This window comes from Lemur catta, chromosome 18 (genome assembly GCF_020740605.2).
Source record: "Lemur catta isolate mLemCat1 chromosome 18, mLemCat1.pri, whole genome shotgun sequence".
NCBI classification, from domain to species: Eukaryota; Metazoa; Chordata; class Mammalia; order Primates; family Lemuridae; genus Lemur; species Lemur catta.
Genome location: NC_059145.1, coordinates 19,107,408 through 19,128,705, shown reverse-complemented (window position 1 = coordinate 19,128,705; position 21,298 = coordinate 19,107,408). Strand labels below are relative to the sequence as shown.

The 21,298-nt window shown below is 43.9% G+C and overlaps 1 protein-coding gene and 1 long non-coding RNA gene across 2 annotated transcripts in view; one reads left to right on the top strand and one right to left on the bottom strand.

The window, feature by feature from the left end:
* Positions 1-21,298, bottom strand: part of PDZRN3 (PDZ domain containing ring finger 3) — a 225,731-nt gene that overhangs the window by 52,577 nt on the left and 151,856 nt on the right. The gene's annotated exons all lie outside the window — the stretch shown is intronic.
* On the top strand, positions 3,008-8,847 carry LOC123623124. Its single transcript, XR_006729800.1, has 2 exons — positions 3,008-3,230; positions 7,718-8,847. It is a non-coding gene; the product is annotated as an uncharacterized LOC123623124 (long non-coding RNA).

Sequence of the window (21,298 nt, the reverse complement as noted above, 5' to 3'; positions counted from 1 at the left end):
AATGCAGCTTCATTTTCAAAATGTTTTTGCACAGTGCATAAGAAACACACGATTGTGTAAAAGGAGGCTCACCTGTATGATGAGACACACTGTGGCATTTATTAACGCTGATCCAAGAGACAGCGTAAGGGCCAAGACAGTCTGTTAGTCACTGGAAGTTACAATGGAACTGTTTTTGAGAGAACAGCTGTCCCAGTAAAAATGAAAAACTACTGGGTGCACAAAGGCACACATTGTTTGACCGAGATGCTTAACGTCTTTTTCAAGTTAGTAATCACATCTTCTGAAAGTGCCTAATAAGCTCACCAGAGCACAGGGCACTCTTCTCGGGTGTTCTGCACCATCAGATGCCTGCCTCTTCCTGCCTTCATGGAAATTAAAACTAAAGTGCAAAGAAGGGTCACCAAAGGACACACAACGGGACAAACAGAAGAGGCATATAGGGAAGGGGCTTCAGGTGCCCAGGGAGTAGCTTTAACTGTTATCCTTTGAGCTCCCACAAGTCATCAGGGATGCTGCAGAGAGTCAGCAGATGGAGACATGAACTTACGTTCGCTTAATTGCAGAATGAGCTCTCTAATTCAAGCATATTATTTTCAGCACGCTGACCGAGTTGCCTGTTTGTCTGATACCTGAAAGATGACCTTGTTTTCCCCAGTGTGTGACGAGTGCAGTTCTCAGCAAACCACAAACTTCCAGTCGAGCCATATGGACTCGTGGGAAGAGTCGTCTCAAAAAGAAGTAGGAACGGCAGGGCCAAGGAGGAAACAGGTGCATCTGGAAACACAGTCCCTTTGGTGGATTCCTCCTCCCCCAAATCTCCTGGACCTGCCACTGGCTCTGCCCTGCCCAGTGCTCTTTTCAGCTTCCCCCTGGATCATGCTGATTCACTAACTTATCTTCATCCTGGTTTGAACCTCACTGTCCCTTCAGTTCCTACTGTACACCGTGGCCAGAATAATCCTTAACACACACGTACACACGCCCAATAAGTCCACAGCCCTCACGACACAGGGCAGCTCCCCGTGTGGCTCCAACCCCTCCGCGTCAGCCTCACCTTATCTGTGTCCTCTCTGGACACACACACTGTTGTCCGGCAGCACTTAATGAACTGCGTTGGGTTCCTTCAGGCCCCCATGTCTGTACGCAGGCTGTGCCCTCTTCCTGCAGTGCCCAACTCCGTTGCCTCCAATCAGCCCCTTAAGTCTCACTTCCTCCGTCCCAGGGACGGGGCCCTGCTCAGTGCACCGCCGCACTTCCTGTGCCTCCTTACGATTCACGGCAGGTGGGCACTCTGGGCACTCCCTTTCTCCCCGCAGAGTGCTCTTCCAGGGCGAGAACCAGGCCCCATTCAGCTACGTAAGCCCACCGCCTCCCTCCTCTGAGGGTGCTCACGAAGTATCTGATGAGTAAATTCAGCATCAGGTATTATCCGAGGGCCTGCTCTGCATCGGGCACTTTCCTGGGCTTTGAGACTACAATAGTGACCAAATGGACACTGGTGTCTAACATGGACAGTGAGGTCTGCTCTCGCAAGAGGGGCAGGGCCAGAAACCTGGAAGAATTGCTTTTTCTGCCTTCAGAAGGACAACTGCTCCTACACACCCTACATGCTAGCCGTGGCCAGAGATTCAAAATCACAATCAGTTGAGGAAATGGTTTAGTAACTCCTAGTTAACCCTCACCTTCGTCAAAGTGACTTTTCAGCAGCTTGTCTGAACCACATTTCGTGAGTGGCCGCTGGTGTTTAAGTAAGGAGCGAGAGGTTGCTAGAAACCCAAGTGTGGACAAAAATCATCATTGTAGCGAAGAAAAAAAAGCAAATTTCAAAGATGCCAGAACGCAGAAACAAAATGTCAGATGAGTTGAAAATATATGTTATAGCAGCTATGAGTGCAGTTTTTATTTCTGAAAAGCTATATAAGTGCAGAACACCTGCTCAGGCCCTCACATCTTATTTTTAAAAATGAAAGGATATTTTTTTCTTTGCCAAATGGATTGAGGTGCTGCTGTCTCGAGGGCATTTTCTCTGGGCTACGGGTACCTGAGGAACGCCCTGGCTGGCTGAGATGGAGAGCCCGCTGTTCTCACCTGCGGCCATATGGAGACTGCGGGGTGCAGGGGAGCAGGGCTTAAAACCCCACGCAGGCCCCCAAGAGTGGCTCAGTGGACCACAAAATGGGATGCCGGACACAAACACAGCAAGAGCCACAGGGGCCAGTAATGAGGCCAGAACTCAGGCGTCTGTGTCCAAGGCAGGCAGCAAGCCTTGAGGTCAGCAGACCATCCGAGCTTTCCAACGGGCTTGGGGCCTCAGGGATGCCCCTGCAGACCACCTTTACTCCTCGGGGGTCCCACAAAGATGGTGCCAGTGCCTCTTCCCATCACGGGTGACAAATGGGTGCCTCCACCGCCCCAAGTAGACTTGAAATTCCAGAGGGCAGGTTCCCAAGTAAGTCATTTCTGTAGCCCCTGAAATGCCTAGAACACCACCCAGTCCCCCAAAGGCCCCCAACCACCTTGTTTGGGATTAGCAAGTGCAGTTCCGCGCGGAGACTACGGCACACGGGACTGGGGCAGGGAAGTGTGGCGGGCCAGCTCAGCCCAGTCTGCCAGCACAGCCTGCAGAGAGGGTGGGAAATTCACAGCCTCTTGGGAACCTGGTTTCCCCACCGTAGAGTGGGGTGACCCCCTACCCTTAGAGTGCGGTGACAGGGGAGAGAGCTCCTTAAAAGAGATATAGCCTGGGAAAGTTCTTGGAACACATAATCTGTAGGTGTGCAATAAACCAAAGCCAAAGTGACAAACTGGGGACTGGGGGAGGGGGCAGCAGCGAAAGCCCCTCCAGCATGTTCTGGTGCAGGGGTCAGCAAGCTTTTACTGTAATGGACCAGAGAGTACATTTTTTATATTGTGTGGGCCAAGAGGCAAAAATAAAAAAAAATATAGGTACTTATATGACAACCATTTAAAAATGTAAAATACATTCTTAGTTTGGAGGCTGCACCAAAACAGGCTGTGTTTTGATTTGGCCTGTGGACCCTAATTTGCCAACAATATGATCAAAGACCGAGCAGAGAGTTCTCTGATGCTCGCTGATGATGGGGTGAGGAAGTGAACTCATCCTACCCGGGAGGACACTGAGGCTCAGCGAGGCAAAGTAATTCACCCAGGAGCACACAGCTCCCACCTGGCAGAGATGAGATCGGAATTCCTCGCCCCCAAAGCAGGTAAGACCTTACGTCTTCATTAGGGATGCCGAGGTGTGCAAACAGGCTTTACAAATTGGCTTCTTGTTGGGAAATGGAAGGGGCTGGAAAGCAATTTAAAGAACACAATGTATTCATGACGCTGATCAACACACAAACTCTGTGAGTGACCGGCCTGCTGAACAAGACAGGGCACAACTTGCTGACACGGTGATGTGTCCGTATCTCATTCTGGATATGATTTTCCCCTTTAATACACATAGCCACCAAACAGCATGGCCCACAGGAGTCCCTGCTGAGTCTGGGGCATACGAAGTGTGTCACATCCCCCTGTGGTCTCTTTGCTCATGTGAGAGTGACAGGTGTGTGACTCCAGCTAGCGTCCCAGCTACCTGGAGGTTCCCTCCTGGGAGCTTCGTGGACCTGCTCCAAGTACTGGACACGGGGTTCTACCTGACAGCAGGAAAGGAGAATCAAGGCCTGGAGTCCAAGCAGGAGAGATGGGAGAAACAAAAATAGATGTATAAATACTGGAGACAGAACAGGAAGAAGTGGGGAGGGCATCAGGACAGGATTTGCGGGAATTCAGAGGGGGCATGCATATCATTCAAAGTTCCGGGTGACTTAAGCCAGGCTTAGCTGTGAGGGGAGGGAGCCTTGGGGAGAGAGAAGGCACGTGAAAATGGCACTGTGTTATTCAGAGAAATGACTAGAATAACAGGCCAGAAAAACATGTTAAGGGGACAACTGAATATTACAAAAGCTTGAGGGAGAGGAGGGGAGATGTGATCTCATCTCGTTAAGTTAAAACAAAATAATTAGGTTAGAGCTTGCCAACTGTATGGTAGGCTGGTGCAACATCTTTAACATTTTGAAATAGGTGCTAATTCAAAAAAATCAGGAGCACTGAAAACTAAGCAGCTGTCACCCAAAATATGTGGTGGGCTTTTTGGACATCTTCTAAGAAATTCCTGAGATCTGGCACACATGATTTTGCATTCTCCAGTGACAAAAATGAACAGGAGCAGGATAAAGCTGTCGCTTGAGATGGGATGTGTGGTCCCTGCACCCCCATTCCCCTCCCAGGCCTCCTCACTGGCCCCTTTAAGCTGGAGTACACCCAAGTGCCCAGGTCCCTGTGGTGTTGGTTAGACACGCCAATATAAAAGGGAAGAGCCTCAGTGTACGACTGCAGGTGGGAATTGCAATCCAAGCTGCAGGGGGCCAGCTCTCGTCCCTCCTTCCCTCCAACCTCCTTCATCCCCTCCTCCACCTGAAGAGAGGCTGCCTCTCCTGTGAGCTCACTTCAAGAGGGGGCGTGGGAATCCAGCAGCTCCCAGCCACACCCCAGCACCGGCCCAGTGGGCGTCCGTGCCATGGGTGGAAATAAAAGCCTTGCCTCATACCTTCCACCTATCCATTCACACCTCCCTACTGATCGCCTACTATGAGCCAGACACTGCTGTTTAGTGATAAACAAAACAAAAATCCCTGCCCTCCTGGGGCAGCCATCCACATCTGTCACCCTGGGATGACAGCTGCTCCAAGTTCGCTGATGGCTTCCCAGTTGTCAAACTCCAGCCATCCCTTAGTCCTCTGGGTCCTCTGCCTGGGTGACACTCCTGCAGCCACGTTCCATGTGGGGTCTTCCCACGTCTGCATCTGTGCATTCCAAACTCCCAGCCTCAGGGAGCCCCCACCGCCACGATTCTTGGACAGACAGCCTCTAGGACTACTAACTTGGTATTCTTCTTTAAAGCTATTCATGTGGTTTTATTTAAATGTATTTTTGAAATAAAATCGAAACCCTACTGTAAATGGAAAATCAGTATCACTTGCCATGTATTAAAAGTCACTATAAAAATAATCACATGAACTTCAAAATAAAAACGGGCTCATCTCCATACCACGTAATTCTGATATTCTACCCTGTGTAACATGTTTGGAACGAACGTCCACTTGGCAGTGAATTGCAGCCTCACTGGGACCGTTCCCACGCCTGTCTTGCCAGCCTGCTGTCTTTCCCCGGCCACCCGGGCTTGAATCTGCTTTCTGAGGGACGTGCCTGTCCTTTCACTCCATTATGCTTTTACTGACTGTGTTAGCCCTCACTGGAACACCCTCCACAGTAACTTAGCTTGTCGAAGTTTGAACTCCATCCTTCAAATTGCATGCATATTAAAGCCAACCCCAATTTTGTCCATCAAAATCAGTCCCTGGGTCCCAGGTGTTCTGCCAGAGGATTTGCAGCAAACTGCACTGTGCCAGCTTCTTGGGGGCATGTCCGTCTGTCCTCCCACCCATTTACTTCAAGCAGGTGACTATTATGCTAAGTATTTGGAATAGAATGGTGACTGTGGCCAGCCTCTACCTTCTAATGGGAAATCTACAAGATTCCAAAGACAGAAACCCCACGATGGTTTACGACCAATAAATAGCCTCATTACAGTGATTAATCAACAAGCTAGTGCTTACTGAGCATCTGAGCCACACATCATCCCAGCCAAGGGAATACAGGAAAAGTGCAAGGCCTTGTCTCGACATTCAAGGAGCTTACTCCTTCTGGGGAACAGGACTAAACTGTGATGGGGAAGAGGAGATGTTGGCCCGCGGAGAGCGTGGAAGACTTCTCCCAATAACCCGGATGAGGAAACCACAACAAAGCTCTCAGGGCCATGTTTTTTGGTTTGCCATGGTTACCACAGCCCCTGTGGAGCAGGCACAATTTGAGCTGGTTATCGCAAGACGGAGGGAATTTGGACCCCGAGAAAGGTAATCCAGGCTGGAGCCCCATGGAAGGAAAAGCAGAAACGAGAACTTTTTGACTAGTGACGAGGCTGGGTGCATGGGCCGTGGGGCCTAGGAAAGCTGAGTGCGTATGAATGGAGGGACAGAGTGAAGCCTGAGGAAGAGGCCCAGGACTGGCACCCACACTGGAGGGAGGGAGGAGGGATAAGATGGCGAGAAGGCATCTCTCGGGTAGAGACAGGAAGAGCCCAAATCTGAATTCAGAACGGGGTGTCTCAATTGGCGAATTACTGTGTGTTTTCTTTGGTGGATTCAACCACAGCCAAAAGAGGATCTGGGAAACGCAGCTTCTCTTTTTCTTTCTTGGCCAGATTCTAGGATTCAGGGCCTGCCTCCATAGTAGATGGTCCTTTCCAACAACCTGGAATTGAGTCATAGCCTACTTGGCTGTTCACGTCTGAAGGCATTTGGAGGATAGGAGAAGCATGAGTTGGATGGATGACTTGGGCACTAAAGGGAAGTTTGTTCAATATTTTAAAATCACTCAGAAGATATATAAGTAGTTGCGATGAAGAGACTTACTTGAGAAAAAAAACCACACATTGCAAAGTGAGGCTTCATAATTCACTTGTACCTATAAGGTTGAAGTGCTATCAAGTCTGAAATTACTTATCAAGCTTCTATCCGGGATTTACTTTCTATATAAAACAGCACTTCAGAGAATAAGTAAACACCATTATGACCAATGGTTTGTTTTAAGAGAAAAATGCTTCCACAAAATGGCAATACTAATTTTTTAACATTCTCTGGGAAAACATAACAACTCGATATACTTGAGAGCCGAGTAAGAACTATTGATGTCGTACTTAATCTTTAAAACTGATATACGTGTGTCCAAAAGCTAATAAAGTTCCCTCTGCTATAAATGGGGGGGAAGGAAAACACTAGATCACAGGCAACACACTCGCTCAGGATTCTGGTCTTACGGCCAGAGCCCAGGGGCAGGGAAAATTGAAGTGATTTAAAATAGTCCCTGATAGGATATATCTGATATTAGTGGGCCTGCTGAAGCGAAACAGTAATATCACAGAGATACAAAGGTGTAAAACCCATTAATGTGCGTCCAAATGTTTTGATGCCTTGACCTCAACATCTTTCAGGTGATTCGCCCATGGCGGTAGGCACAGGAGCGCCGGGTGGCATCAACTAGAGAGCTGATAAGTGGGTGCTCTGAAACCACAATTTATTTTTTTGGAATGAAATGGGGAACATTAACAGCTTATTTCATTTTACACCTTTCACTGCAGAGGGGGCCCCGTCAGCACTCTGAGCTCTGCTGACTCCAGCTCTGCTGGACTCTTTGAGTCCATCTGCCATGACCTGCCCTGGGGCAAAGCGTTTTATTTCAGGAAAAAGGAACAAATACACAGTTGCGTGGCCAGTGGGTGTTCCTTCAAAGCTTTGTTCGCTTGACCAAGGCGTACCATGATCCCATCACACCAGCTAATTACTAATTACAGACCAACAGTGCTCCGTCATTAGGATTTCATGGACTGGTAGAATGAGAGGGGAAAATGCTGAGGACTAACAGAGTGGACAAATACATATTTTTGTCTTTTAATAACCTTAAAAAATTAATTTGTTAGTGCCTTAATTAAAAAAAAACTTGAAAGAATTACTGGACATAATGTGAGGATTGTCAAAAGAGAAAAGATGTATATTTACAAAGTACTCACTACACTATCTTATTTGCTGTACAGGTATTTGGTCACGGCAGGTACAGACAGCAACATGTCCCAGTGAAGCTGAAGAACATGGAAAACAGGCTGCCCCTGGCGGCAGGAGCCCCACCCACCCACCTCAGGAAGAAGGGTTACCCGGGGTGCACAGAGGAATGGAGAATAGAGCACCCTTTCTGCTCAGGTCTCTCTTTAAAATACCGGTTTGTACTGCATCAAGCAAGCGCCTTTCTTCTGTCTTGCCCTGGTAACTTGTGCATTCTGTTTCCCATCTCAGCAACGCTGGAGAGCTGACTCCTAGTTCCTGCCTTCTCCCACTTCCCTTCTTCCCAGCTTGCTCCAGCCCTCATGTTTTTACTCCTAGGGACGAAGCTCCTATATGGACCCTACATAAACTTTAATTAAAAGAAGCTTCCCAAATGAGCAATATTGTGGCAAGAAAAAAACATTTAGAACAGAATTGCTCAGACTTTTGGGTGTCTCTAGCCACCGATGGTGGGCAAGAAACACAGACCAAAATAACTCGTTGCCACCCCCGGAGGACACTCGTAAAATCTAACACCTCAAGCCAGAGAAGCCATGGAAACACCAGGCATGATACATCCATACCTGTGGCACAAATGTCAGAACAGCTACCTGTATATTTAAAACTAATCACCATGACTACCACAACACAGTTTCCAGTGCTATCACAATCCTATTTCTCACCGCAAAGTAGGGTAGATGGAGTCACAGGCTGATTTCCATGGGCCTTTGAACCTCCAATTCTTGTATGTTTCTTTAAGTTTCATTTTAAGTCTGGTCTTTGCACAGACAGGGGGAAGAAATCACAGATAATTAAAGCATAAAATATTCTCATTTCATGGTGGGGCTAACAAGTGAAACTACAAGTAATGATGTAATCCAACTTGTCAAAAAGGAAAATGAAAAGAGGAGACAGAAGGCAGGACAGAGCCTTGGGACCTGGTGTGCCATGTCATCTTCTAATTAACTAACTGATCCTTTAAACTGTCAAACTCGGCGAGGAACTCCATGGCCTGGCATCTGATTAATATTCATATTTGGGCACTGGATGCTCTGATTTAGGTCCCAGCGGCTGTAGTTAAACATCAGTCTTTAAAAAGGAGAGAAATAAAAACCTGCCTGGTGAACCAAAGTCTCCGGGTTTTATATTCATAGGGAAATGAGGGGAGGCCACCCTGAGGTCCACAATCCACGGCGAGAGCCAATCCTCTGTGGATGCATATTGATTTCTGAATCATGATGAGGACTTGTATATTGAAAAAATAATTATTTTGCTTCTTCCTACCGGCAGCCACATTGTTAATCACACCCTGAGCCTCATTGTTAAATAAGCGAACGCGTGTAAAATTACATAGCATTTGGTAATATAATCAAGCTTTTAATTTCAAACAAAAATAATTGAATATGTAATTTAATCAAAACAAGCTAGAATCCATCATTTAGTTGAACTGTAATAAGTGACAACCTGGGCGTTTATTTGTATGGCACAGGCTGCTAAAGAATATATTCTTCCCTTATACTGACTTCCCTTAACTAAAAAAAAAAAAAAAAATGCTTTGGTCCAGGGTGTACGAAGAGCCTGTTCTAACTACGTGCTTTTTGTGGATGAGGCGGTTGGCTTAAAAATCCTAAACCAGCACCCTAGTGTCTGAGTCTGATTCACCGCCCAGCCACCCACCGCTGGGCGGGACACACCCTGGGTAGCTCCCCAGGAGGACGGTGACAAGAGGAAGGGTCCTTTCGAGGCCCTGGGTGGACCATGCCTTTTCCTTCACTCTAATTTCACTTTTTTATTAATTAAAGATGTTCAAAGGAAGAAAATAAATCAACCCAGTTCCGCTATAAGTTCTAACAGCATTGGATTTTAGAAAATATTTCCTGAACTGTTTCTATATTTAATACGGGAAAGTTTTAGTGCTCACGCTGTAAGTCCACTATACATCACTCTGTCCTAGATTGACATGCCATGGATCCCATAAGCCTTCTCAACAGCAATTCTTCTTTACCCTACAGAGCTTATTAGACATTCTTAAGCCCTTGTTAAATGTACTGTTAAGCTATTTCAGCTCCTATTTAAAACTGGGTGACCCTGCTAACGGATGTGCAGACTGGGATCACGATGCATGTGCACGCTAAACACAAACGGCGTGAAACAGCTAGACTGCGGCTGGTCAGTGCAACCAGCAGATCTTGAGGCCTAGCATGTAATCAGGCTCATGAATAAGTCACAATTCATTTTCTTTTTGGTAAGGAGAACATGCCACACATAATCAATACATTTTTAATAAAAGAATAGCCCACTTCTACTAAATACATACATACATACATTGCAAATGGCTTGCTGCGTTTTCCAGATTGAGCAGAAACTCATGGTCAAATGGGTTCAGAGTTTAAATTCCAGAAGGAATTTTTACATTTCTGCTAACTAGAGTAGTAGGAGGAGAGAAACCATTCAACAGCACCATTACTCTCCCTGGTCATGCCTACCTGTGAAAGATCAGAATTGAAAAGCTCGGGAGGAGAGACTGGCAGTACTGCCCCATCAGGAACCTTAATTCTTTCTAGCCCTCTGAATGAGAACTTCAAAATCAATGACCAAAAATATTCTTTGCCCCATAATTATTTCTAGGATGATTCAGAACATTCCTTACGCTCTTAAAAAAAAAAAAAAAAAAAAAAAAAGCTGACACATTCTAAATTTCAAACATGCCCACCTCTACTTGGAGCTCAGGTCGCCGGGGAAACCTCCCATCACTGCCAATCCTGGCCCGTAAACACCAAGGCAGGGAGTCTTGACATCTCACTTCAGAAGACAGTGTCAGTGCGCTGGGTGCCAGACGACATCCTGCGCCGTGTTCCTCGGAGCTGCAAATACCTCTTCGGGTGGGGAGCAGGCTCTGGGGACACCGAAACTGGCTCAAATCCACAGGCAATAAAGTAATTAATAGTGTCTTTCAGGGCAAGCGCAGTAAAAAAAATAATTGCTCTCAAATTTTTACTGCTAATGAGTGACTGGTACAGTCAATATTTGTGTTGTTGGGAGTGGATGTGCGGCCGTACATGGGAGAAGGATGGGGAGGAAAGTCTTTTGGATGCAAATACCCAAACCAGTCTATCAGCCTGGTTAATAACTCCGAACCGCCAGACCACAAACGCTGAATACGTTGACTTTAAATGTCTATGGGGAACATGTGCCATGGATCAGAGGACACACTGATTAATCCAACAGAGACTAAAGTCTGTCACTTTGGTCATGGTGCAAAGATGCGCCAAACAGGGTCACTAAAGACAGTAAATAAATGGAGAAAAATACCAAAGCAAAGTTGGTTCCAAAGAGGAGCTGAACTGCCAACTCCTTGTCTAAATGCTACTTGATTAGGTAAAATGTCTTTCCTTCCCCAGCACGTCTGCCCGCTTGTGTTAAAAATCGCTTCCCCTTTCTTAAAATAACTACCAGCTTGCTGACGCCAGGTAGCTCTCACACACATCATGATCATATAGTATTATATATCAGGTCACCAGCTTTCTTTCTATTGGATCCCACAGATCCTACAGCTTCTCATCACACACATGCACAGCCTTATAAACACAGATTTAAAGATGAATGTGCTCACGTTGTTTACTGGGAAGTTAGTTCTCTTAAGTGGCAGGAATCCATTGCTGGTATGAACAGCGAACACAGAAAATTGTGAGAGCCAAACAGAATTGGATGTTCACTAGGGTATGTAAGAAATAATCTGCCATGTCTTTATAGGCTAGTTAGTTCGGCTGGTCAGATCGCAGATGCACCTCAGGCCACAGTGATGAGTCTGGCTCTCTTGTGAAGAGGACAAATAGCTTCCTGGCTACAGACTGAATCCTTGATCTCCAGACACCATTCCAAAACTATGTACTCTTGGGGTGGGATGGGATGGGGGGGCCACATGACTCAAAACAAGGACACAGTTGATGTAATAGGTTAGCAGTGGGGTCTCAAGTAGAGGTGGGGGTGCAGGTGTGGATTTAGACTGGAACAATAAAACACATTGCTTTTCTCCACCACTAACATGGTGACAATCATTTGTTATTTTCTCCAAGAAACCACAAAACAGCTGCCACCCAGAGTTCTCCAAAACTGATATGGGAATACAGGCTTGAACTTTGCAAAGGTAGTTCTGTTTCAAATGGCTTCTCTCTATAATTTCACTGAAGGCAGAGACACGTGCTGGGAACACTCTGCTCCCAGGGAACACAATGTATGGCCAAGTCAGTTCTGGCTGGGCCAGGCTTCTGGGATCGTCTCACCCCCACCCCAACTGGTGGTGTTATTCGTGCATTGATTTAATACTCGGAATTCCACAGCACACGCGTTTCCTGTTTCCTTCCAGCTCTCTTTGTGGAGCACTAGATTTTACTTGCTTTCACGTTGTGAGTTACTCTTACGCTAACTCCCAAACTACTCTAACGTTTCCCCGCAACGGTTATGGCTGGATAGTTTTATTTTATAAGATATTCATGAGGCAATGACTGGTGCCGACAAAGCAAGCTTTCCAAAGGAAATTCTTTAATGGGCCACATATCTGCTTTTTTAAAAGTCCATGCAGTTGTCCTTAACTTGTTCTTCTGCATAATTTATTGGGCAGCTGTCAAACACGCGTGTTCTCCTGTCTCATAGCTGACATTTGTACAGTGATAAATGACATAGGAAACAGGCTGCGAACAAACTGACGCTCTGCCATTGAATAAATGGAAGAAAAGGAGTCCAGTGATTACGGGAACAGTTGGGAGAAAGTATGGGACTTTCCTTCTCTAGCAGGCAGGCCTACGAATGAACTGGCTGTTAATTCTTGGAACAGTCCATAGAAATGGCCTTAACTTCACAGAGACCCTTGCTTCACTCAATGGCTCTTACGCTTTCTTTTTTAAAAAAAAGCACGGTAATTTCAACATATATAAAGTCTTTTCTTCATGCTTTAAGTACTATAAATGTACATGCAATTTTATATCATCTACAATGATTTTATAAAGTCAGCAATGTTGATATTGTAATGCGAAACAGTTTGCAAAACTCTTTTAAATTCCCCTGAAGAGAATGCCTAATTCCTATAAATGGGCCAAATACCGCAATTCTGAAAACCTCTCTCTCTCTCTCTCTCTCTCTCTCTCACACACACACACACACACACACACACACACACACTTGATCTCCATGTTAAGCCGCGAAGCATTGTTACTAAGCTAACATGTTCGTTCTTTTTGATCTCTTTCCATTTCCTGCATTGTATTCAGTGCCTCTTATCCTTGTCCAACATCAACAGGTCATTGCAGAGAGGTCAGTGTTGGCCAATATAAATAACCATTATAAAACTTCTAGCATGTTTTAAATCAACAACCAAAGTGGCCTACACTGTTTAAAGTATAAATTCCAAATATTTTCATGGCAAGAGGGTAGGCAAGCCCTGTGAAAAGTACAGGTAAAAATTATACTCAAATAATCGGATCACAGCAAGCTATTCCAACACAAGTTTCCCCATTTTAACACCAGATTAAAAATAAACACAGAAGAAAGTGCCTTTGGGTAGGACGGTAAGCCTGGGCTTCATACCCTAGCCACGTATGTTTCACTAGAGTTTCATACACATGGCAGAAATTAGCAACACATATACAAACCCAAGGAGTCTCGGCCAAGCCTACGAGAGCCAGAAAACTAGAGTCTAGAGAAACCGGAGGAGGGAGAGGAAGTGACAGCCCCTGTAGCCACCTCTTTCTTTTCCCTCCCCAAAGCCCATCAGCAATGACTTCCCAGCCCTCACCTGAGCAGGGTGAGACAACGCAACTTCAATGTGCCTCCAACCGCTCTCTTTTGGAAGAGGTGATGGGAAGGGGCTGACATGAACAGTCCAAAAGTTACTGATATCTGCTATTGGAAAAGACAGCATGTAGTCTATCCCGACTCCAGATTTACCTCTTCTGTTTGCTTTGATTAGGTTGTTATTGAAATTAATCTGCATCATCTAAGAACACAGTCATGAAGCTAGGTGGAGCAGTATCTATAAATGCTAAGGGTGTCAGGACCAAGCAGGCCAAGAATAATATTGACCATAATCATGATGAACATCTACATTTGCTGCTGTGGAAAGATGGCCAGAATATGGTGCTGACTGAGAAAAAGGAGGTTCTAGAAAAAGCATAAAAATTGTGGCATTATCTTAGAAATAACTGAACAGGTGAATTTTTAAAAAATGAATAAATGATTGCACAACATCCAGAGGATGTTTACTCAAATCTCAACGCTAGGTACTAGAATATTAGCCAATTTTAAATCTCTTCATTATTAAAATGTTATTTTTTTACATTGCTATTTTGGTCTGATTGACTTATCAATTCTAGGAAATGTATCCTGAATGTGTATACTCTCTTGGCCAATTTCTCCTGGAGTTCCATCCAATTTGCACATCCTATTTCAAACTATTTGCTTAGGAGGATACATATTTTCCTGCTGAATTGAACCATTATCATTTGAAAGTTGCCTTCCCAAGTTTTCACAATAAGTTTTCATTATCAGGAAAAGAAGCTGTTTTCATGTTGGAAAAAGAATCACCATAAGTAATGGCCAAAGACTATTTTTGGACCATCATCATCATGCATTTGTTTTAAGCATTACTCTGCACCATGCACTGTATTTCATTTAATCCTTACAATGTGAGGAAAGAACTCTTGCCTATATTATTATTTCCAGTTTGTAGACAAGAAAGGGGGGGGGGTCTAGAAGGTTAGGTGATCTCCCAGTTTCACACAGTAAGTGCCAGAAACCAGAGTTAAACCTCAGTTGACCCAACTATAGAACTTGCGCTCTTCATGTTTACATGAGGCTGTGTTGACACTAAGAAATGGCTATATTGCAACCCCCCACTTGTGAAGAAGACATATCAGATCCAAGAAGCCAAGGTACTGGCACCTATGTGCCACCTTTAGAAATCTACTTTGTTAGTCTGTAGAAGGTCTCAAGAGCAAGGTATATATGATTTCTGAACTTCTATTTTTCTCACCTGCAAAACAGATATTATAATAAATCTTGTTCTAAGGATAAAAACCTTTACTTGCCTCCAAAGTCCTCTGAGAGAGTGGGATGTAATATGCCAGTTTAAACAATGAGGGATTGTTTTTCTGTAGCATTGAGCAAATAAAAGCATAAGCTGCATTTAGTTTTTTCAAATACAGACCCAGACAGGTCAAAATGTACATTTCCTTAACTTTCTTCACTCAGCCAACTGTACTCCTCTGATACCCTGCTAATTTCCCTGATGATGTTGGAACAGAACATACTGATTTGGGTAATTCCACGTCCATGCACAAAAATAATTGATGACATCAGCATAGTTATGGAAATTAGACTTATTAGTTAATTACAGTACCAGCAGAGGGAGCACAAACCCTGCATAAATAATAACCATTTCTTCTGAGCGTCTTAAAAAACAGTGGTAACGGCGGTAGGAAGAAATGCATTTAAAAACTGAATTATCAGCATCAGAAGATGGTCTTTGGTTTCTTAAAACAGAGTTGGGGTAGAAATCTAATACATTATCCATGCTGTCTAAATATAAATGTTGGCTTCTTGGGTACCTAAGAGGAAGAAAGCTGTGGAGAGAGGGCATGCGTGTTTCCCTTTGTTATCACGGTGACACCCACCCCACTGCGGAGTAATTAAGGTCAGATGGGGAGACTTGCCTAGAGTTGGCAGACATTTACTTGTTCACCCTGACAGCAGAGTAGCTTTCATTTTAGCTTTGCTCGTCCTAAACAGAGTCCCAGGGGAGCCAATCTTATTCTTCTAAGATGCAACCAAGATTTACATTTATGGTTGAATAAAGATTTGACAGAAGTAAAACAAAGTAATGTCTACTGGTACAAAGAAAGAAAAAAATAAAATCATTCTTTAAAAAAAAAAATCTATCTACCTTAAGTACTGCTAGCATTTTAAATACATGGTCACCATTTTTGAATTTGAGGCCAGATCATGTTCACCGTTTTTCCCCTGAAGAATAAATGACTCATAAGACAGTGACTAGAAATATGTCTCCCATCAAAATAACACTGTCATGTATAAATGGAAGTTAAGATAAAGGGCATCCATTTATCCATCCATGACTGGGTTAAGTAGAATCCTTAAGGGCTGTAAAGTTTCATTTCATAGACCAACATTCTAGACCAACTGCTTAAAAGGCAGCTATAATCATACTAAAGGTGTCAATAATGCCCAACATGATATAACATTTAGCCAAAGAGATAAATAATATTATAAAGGACTTGATTTCTGTACTATGCCTTTCTTCTGTTGATTTCTGAGAGGATGGTCTTCCCATAGCTGAAGTGAGGAAAACCAAAGGAAATTGTGGTACTTAATATATATTACCACGGAAAATATATGCATCCTGATGGTACACTAGACAAAATGTTCACTTTGAAAAGATAATGGGAATGGGCTCATAGGGGGCAAAAAGGAAATTTCCACTTTAACTCTTATTAAGAGAATTATCAGGGCTCAGGAGTAGGGAGATTGGTACGTGCTGAGTAAAGAATAGCCCCAGTCAGGTCTATTTGGTTCTAGAGAGCACTGACTTGGGATGCTGGGACAGCCACGCTGCTAGAGTATCTGCTGTTCCACGGGGCCCCTGGGCTTCCCCTCCTCTTCTTCCAGCCTGGCCCCTGCCCTGTGGGCAGTGATTCTCATCATCCTGCTAGCCCACTGTCTGCTGCTGCAGGGACATCGCTATAGTCTGAATGTCTGTGTCCCCCTAAAATCCATATTTTAAAACCTGATCATCAATGTGATGGTGTTGGGAGACAGGGCCTTTGGGAGGTGATTAGGCCACGAGAGTTCTGTCCTCAAGAATGTGATGAGCGCTCTTACACAAGAGGCCCCAAAGAGCACCCTCGGCCCTTCCACCACGTGAGGACACAGTGAGGAAGCGCCATCTATAAGCCAGAAAATGAGTCCTCAACAGACACTGAATCTGCCGACACCCTGATTGTGGACTTCCCAGCCTCCAGACCTGTAAGAAATAAATTTCTGTTGTTTACAAAGCCACCCAGTTTACAGCATTTTGTTACAGCAGCCTGAACGGATGAAAACAGACATAAAACGAGCAGTTCTACCAGGGAAACTGGAGAGGCACGTTCAGTTCAGAGACCTGAGGTTAGGTTACCAATGGGGGAAAACGTGGTCTGCCCTTGCTTTTAATGCTTTTTCTCCCATGAAGGACGCTGAACACAGTGGACCCTCCAAATGTGGCCCTCATCAATTGGTTACAGTTTACCCTGGGATGATGGCTTTGCTTTCTTCATCCACATGGTCAGAAAACGGGAGGAACCACAGTGGTCTTCATGGGTGGATTCTGCTCTGGTGCCCAGTAGGTGCCCACAGCAGCTGTTAACCGACCACTCCCAAACTGGTGCCAACGCCTGTCTTTCAGAGACTGGCCACCTCTGAGTATTGGTTTCTTCTACTGCTTTGAAGAAATCCAAGTGAGCTGATCTCACAAGGGGCAGGTTAACTCCCTCTGAATGGGTCCTATGCCTCAGGGGAGATGTTTTAAGTCATGTTTTCCATTTAAAGTAATTTTTTCTCTAACTTTTATGCTTATTTGAAGTTTTAATGACAAACTAGCACTTATGGAACATCTATTAGATACCAGACACAGTGCTAGAAACCTGACTTAGATGATCACATAGATCTCAAAGCAACCGTGTGAGTTAAGCACTCTTGTCTATTCCCACTTTACAGCTGGGGAACCTGGGACTCAGAGCAGTTAAGCAATGTACCCCAGCTCCCGTAGCCAGTCCGTGTCAGGCAGGGGTCACACCCAGACCTCTGTCCGGGCAAGTGCATGACGCCTTCTCACCAAAGCTGAGTGCATATCCCCTTTTGAGTGCAATAAGTAGATGACAATGTTTATGGAAAACAGTAGATTTCGTTATTGTTAGAATTCTCATACGCACGTTGTGGGGGCTTTTTTGTTGTTGTTGCTTTATGCAACTAAAAGTTTGTTGATTTTGAGAATTAACAGTGAAAGGAAAACTGAGCAAAGAACCCTGTCATTAAAAAAAATATCAATAGGTGAGACAACAATGACTACACAAATAATGACCTATGCAAACATCCCCCCGGCCCCCCCCCCCACCCCCATGCTCCTTGTGCCTGTGTTATGAGTGTGTCCTCCACGGACAGGAGCCTCCTTCCCGTCCTGATGGCTGAAGGTCACTACAGACACAATCAGTCAGCCAACTGGCCCCTCATCTGTCAGGGTCATTAAGATCAAAATAGACACGACCAACAATCTGAGGCCTCGAATCTCGATTCATCTTGACAATCCAATGGAAACTACAAGTTTCTTATGAATTAAGAAATTTTAAAATTCTCTACAGGGAACATAGTAGATATGTGGCCAGTGCAGCCCAACCATTTTCTTTATTTTACAATTTCTAAATGCAAAGGAATAGCACTGAATTTGATACGAATGTACCCTTAGTAAGATTTCTTAAATAAGAAATTGACCAAGAATAAAGAAACAAACTAAAATTAATAGTACTTATTTTCATCCAGTAAATGAACTGAACTCAGTCCTGTCTCTGGATTAGGCAGGAGCACAGGGATTTATTTTATGTTCTCTATTACTCGTTATAGCGTGTGTCAGTTGGTCTCAGAATGAATGAATCGGCGGAGACCAACACTGCGTCTCATCCTGTCAAGTTAGGAAATGGTTGAAAATCTAAACCCTATCATTTATTTCAGTGAAAAGAGCCAACCATTAGTCAGGCCTATGCTACATGTGTATGTTTTTATTTTTTACTTTTTTAGCATTTCATAGCACTCTCAGTCAATTTTGCAGATAATTCAGGAAGCTGTATAAACTTGGGAGGGGTAGCATGAGTTTGGAGACCACAGAAACCTTAAAAAGAATCATCTGGACACTTCTCCCATTTAATTAAACAAACACCAGAGAGATCTGTGTTAGTGGAACCCGTGTCATGAACGTATGCGATACTGGTCACCACAGATGTGTTTATGCTAAAAATGGGTAGTCTGCTTCATTCATCTGCTTGGAGACACCATCTCCCCTTGTCTCCACCCTCCAACAATAAAGTTCTTACAATAATCTCGACATGAAACACAAACTTCATGTAGATTATTGATTTTTCCCTTTAAAACGAGACCTGGAGACAATATTTGCCACGCCATTTGGGTGGTTCTGTGGTGAGCAGATGTATCATATCACAGATGTCACCTGTACATAAAAAAGTACACGTCACAGCAACTGCCAAGTCATCCACAGCCTGAGGTTCCCCAAGGGCAGGAGTTCAGCCATGGGGCGGCCAGAGAAAGGGCCATGATTCACTCTGGCAAGGCCAGCGCCCGGACAGAGTTGTCTTTAATTGTCTGCTTGTCATACCCCAGATACTCTTGGGTGACATTGTGGCTAGAGTAATGAAGAAAATAAATACACAGAATCTCATATATTCTTTGATCCTGAAATGCTCTATTCATTTGCTCAATATTCATTAGTGAGAGAAAAAATTAGATCATCTTTCATGGTTCGCATCGATACCGTCTATCATTTTTGCTTGAGCATAAATTGGCATACATGTTCTTTCAATTATATAAAAAGCAAGATGTCAAATAGATTACATGTTCGCCATGATGCTGTTCTTTATGCTCGAGTTTTTGATTGCTTCGGAAGGTTTGCAGTAGGAAGGGAAAGGTAATCAGCCCAGAACAATCTGAATGGCAATTTTGCTTTAGCAATATAAAATCGTTATTTTGTCACTAAGAGGTTATATGGTTTTAAAGGTTTGTGAACCTTTAAAAAGGAACTTGATTCTGTTTAAGGTCTAGAAGTTTTCTTCATATTGTTTAAGGTAGCAAGAAGTTAGTCTGAAACAGTTTGGGTGCAAATGTCACGTCGAGATAAACCTGAGCCTTCCACTTGGACTCTGCATCCCTCTCTGCATGTGCTGGAAGGGGCTTGTCCCTATTCCCTCAGTTAACAACAACCATTGTGTCAGTGGCCACCACCAGATACCAGGGACCACCCTAAGCTCTCTGCACACATTTAACTTTTTCAATCACCATTTGCCATAAGTATTACTGGCCACACTTGGACAAATGGGAAAGGGAGGCTTAAAGGGACTAAGTATTGACCAAGTCAGGTTTCACACCCACGTCTGTCTGTCTTGGTTCCAAGCTCATGCTCTTGATCCCCTAAAAATACCATCACCTTCAGTCATTCTGTTTGTTTTCTGACTATTTATTGTTGGAAGCACCATGAACAGAAAGGAAGAGGAAAGAGAGATACTGTCACAAAGCTTTAGCATTGCAAGTAAGGTTGGCATACACGTGAGAAGACAAGCTTTAAAAAGAGGTGGGCGTCTTAACTGGGGGAGCGATGGTGGAATTCCTGCTCCCCCAGGGTTCACCGCACTGCGATCTCTGCAGGGCCCATCCTTACTCTGCCAGACTCAAGCAGGAAAGGGCCACCAAATGCATGAAGCAGAGAGCTCTGTCTCCCAGATGGAAGATGCTATTTCTATGACATACTATTTGGGAGCTGCCTGATTGTTCAGTACTAAGAGCCTTTGTCCCTTAGATGACCCGAGACAGTAGTGGCCCCAGGAACCATTTTATCAGTCACGGGTTACTACTTATTACAGATATACCTCGTTATTTGGAAACTTCATATAAACATATTTACTATAAGGGTAAATATATTTATATATATAAATTCTGGGTAAATATATATATATAAATATATATATTTATAACTTAGAAAAGGGTATCTCTTTTTTTAACCTGGAACCTAGATTCTGCTCTAATAGTTTCTTAATTGAAAACAAAATTATATATATGTATTATATACAACATAAAGTTTTGAAATATATATACATTGTGGAATGGCTAAATCAAGCTAATTAACATATGCATTATCTCACATAGTTGTCATTTTTGTAGTGAGAGCATTAGAGGTTTTGTGGTGACAACACTTAAAATCTACTCAGCAATTTTCAGAAACACAGTATTACATGGTCATCACGGTGACTACTGTACATCTCTCAAACTTATTCCTCTTATCTAACTGAAATTTGATAACTTTTGACCAACATCTCCCCAATCATGTATTCTGCTAAATTTCTGAATACTTTCCCTTCGATCGTAAGTTTCAGTTGGTAAGTTCTCTCTAGGTTAATTACGTGTAATGTAATGAGTCTTAATTATATTGGCATAGCATCTTTCCCATGCTAGAATGCAAACATTCACAGGCAGAGTTAGGATAAAATCTACCACTTTACTCCTAAAGCCCAACCTGGTGCCTGGTACATAGTAGGTACTAAATATTTCAATGAATGATGAAGGAAACCTTCTACTGTATTTTAGCTTTTGTATTTCGAATCTGAGTCTCCTCTCTTTTTCTGTACATCCCTCTTCCTTTATCTTAGATCAATCACCTTCTTTCTACAACAAATTCCCTTCCATAAACGGTGGCAGAGGATGGAGGCTGAACATCCACCGAGTTACCTGTTTCTAGCCAGCAGAATTTGAGAAGA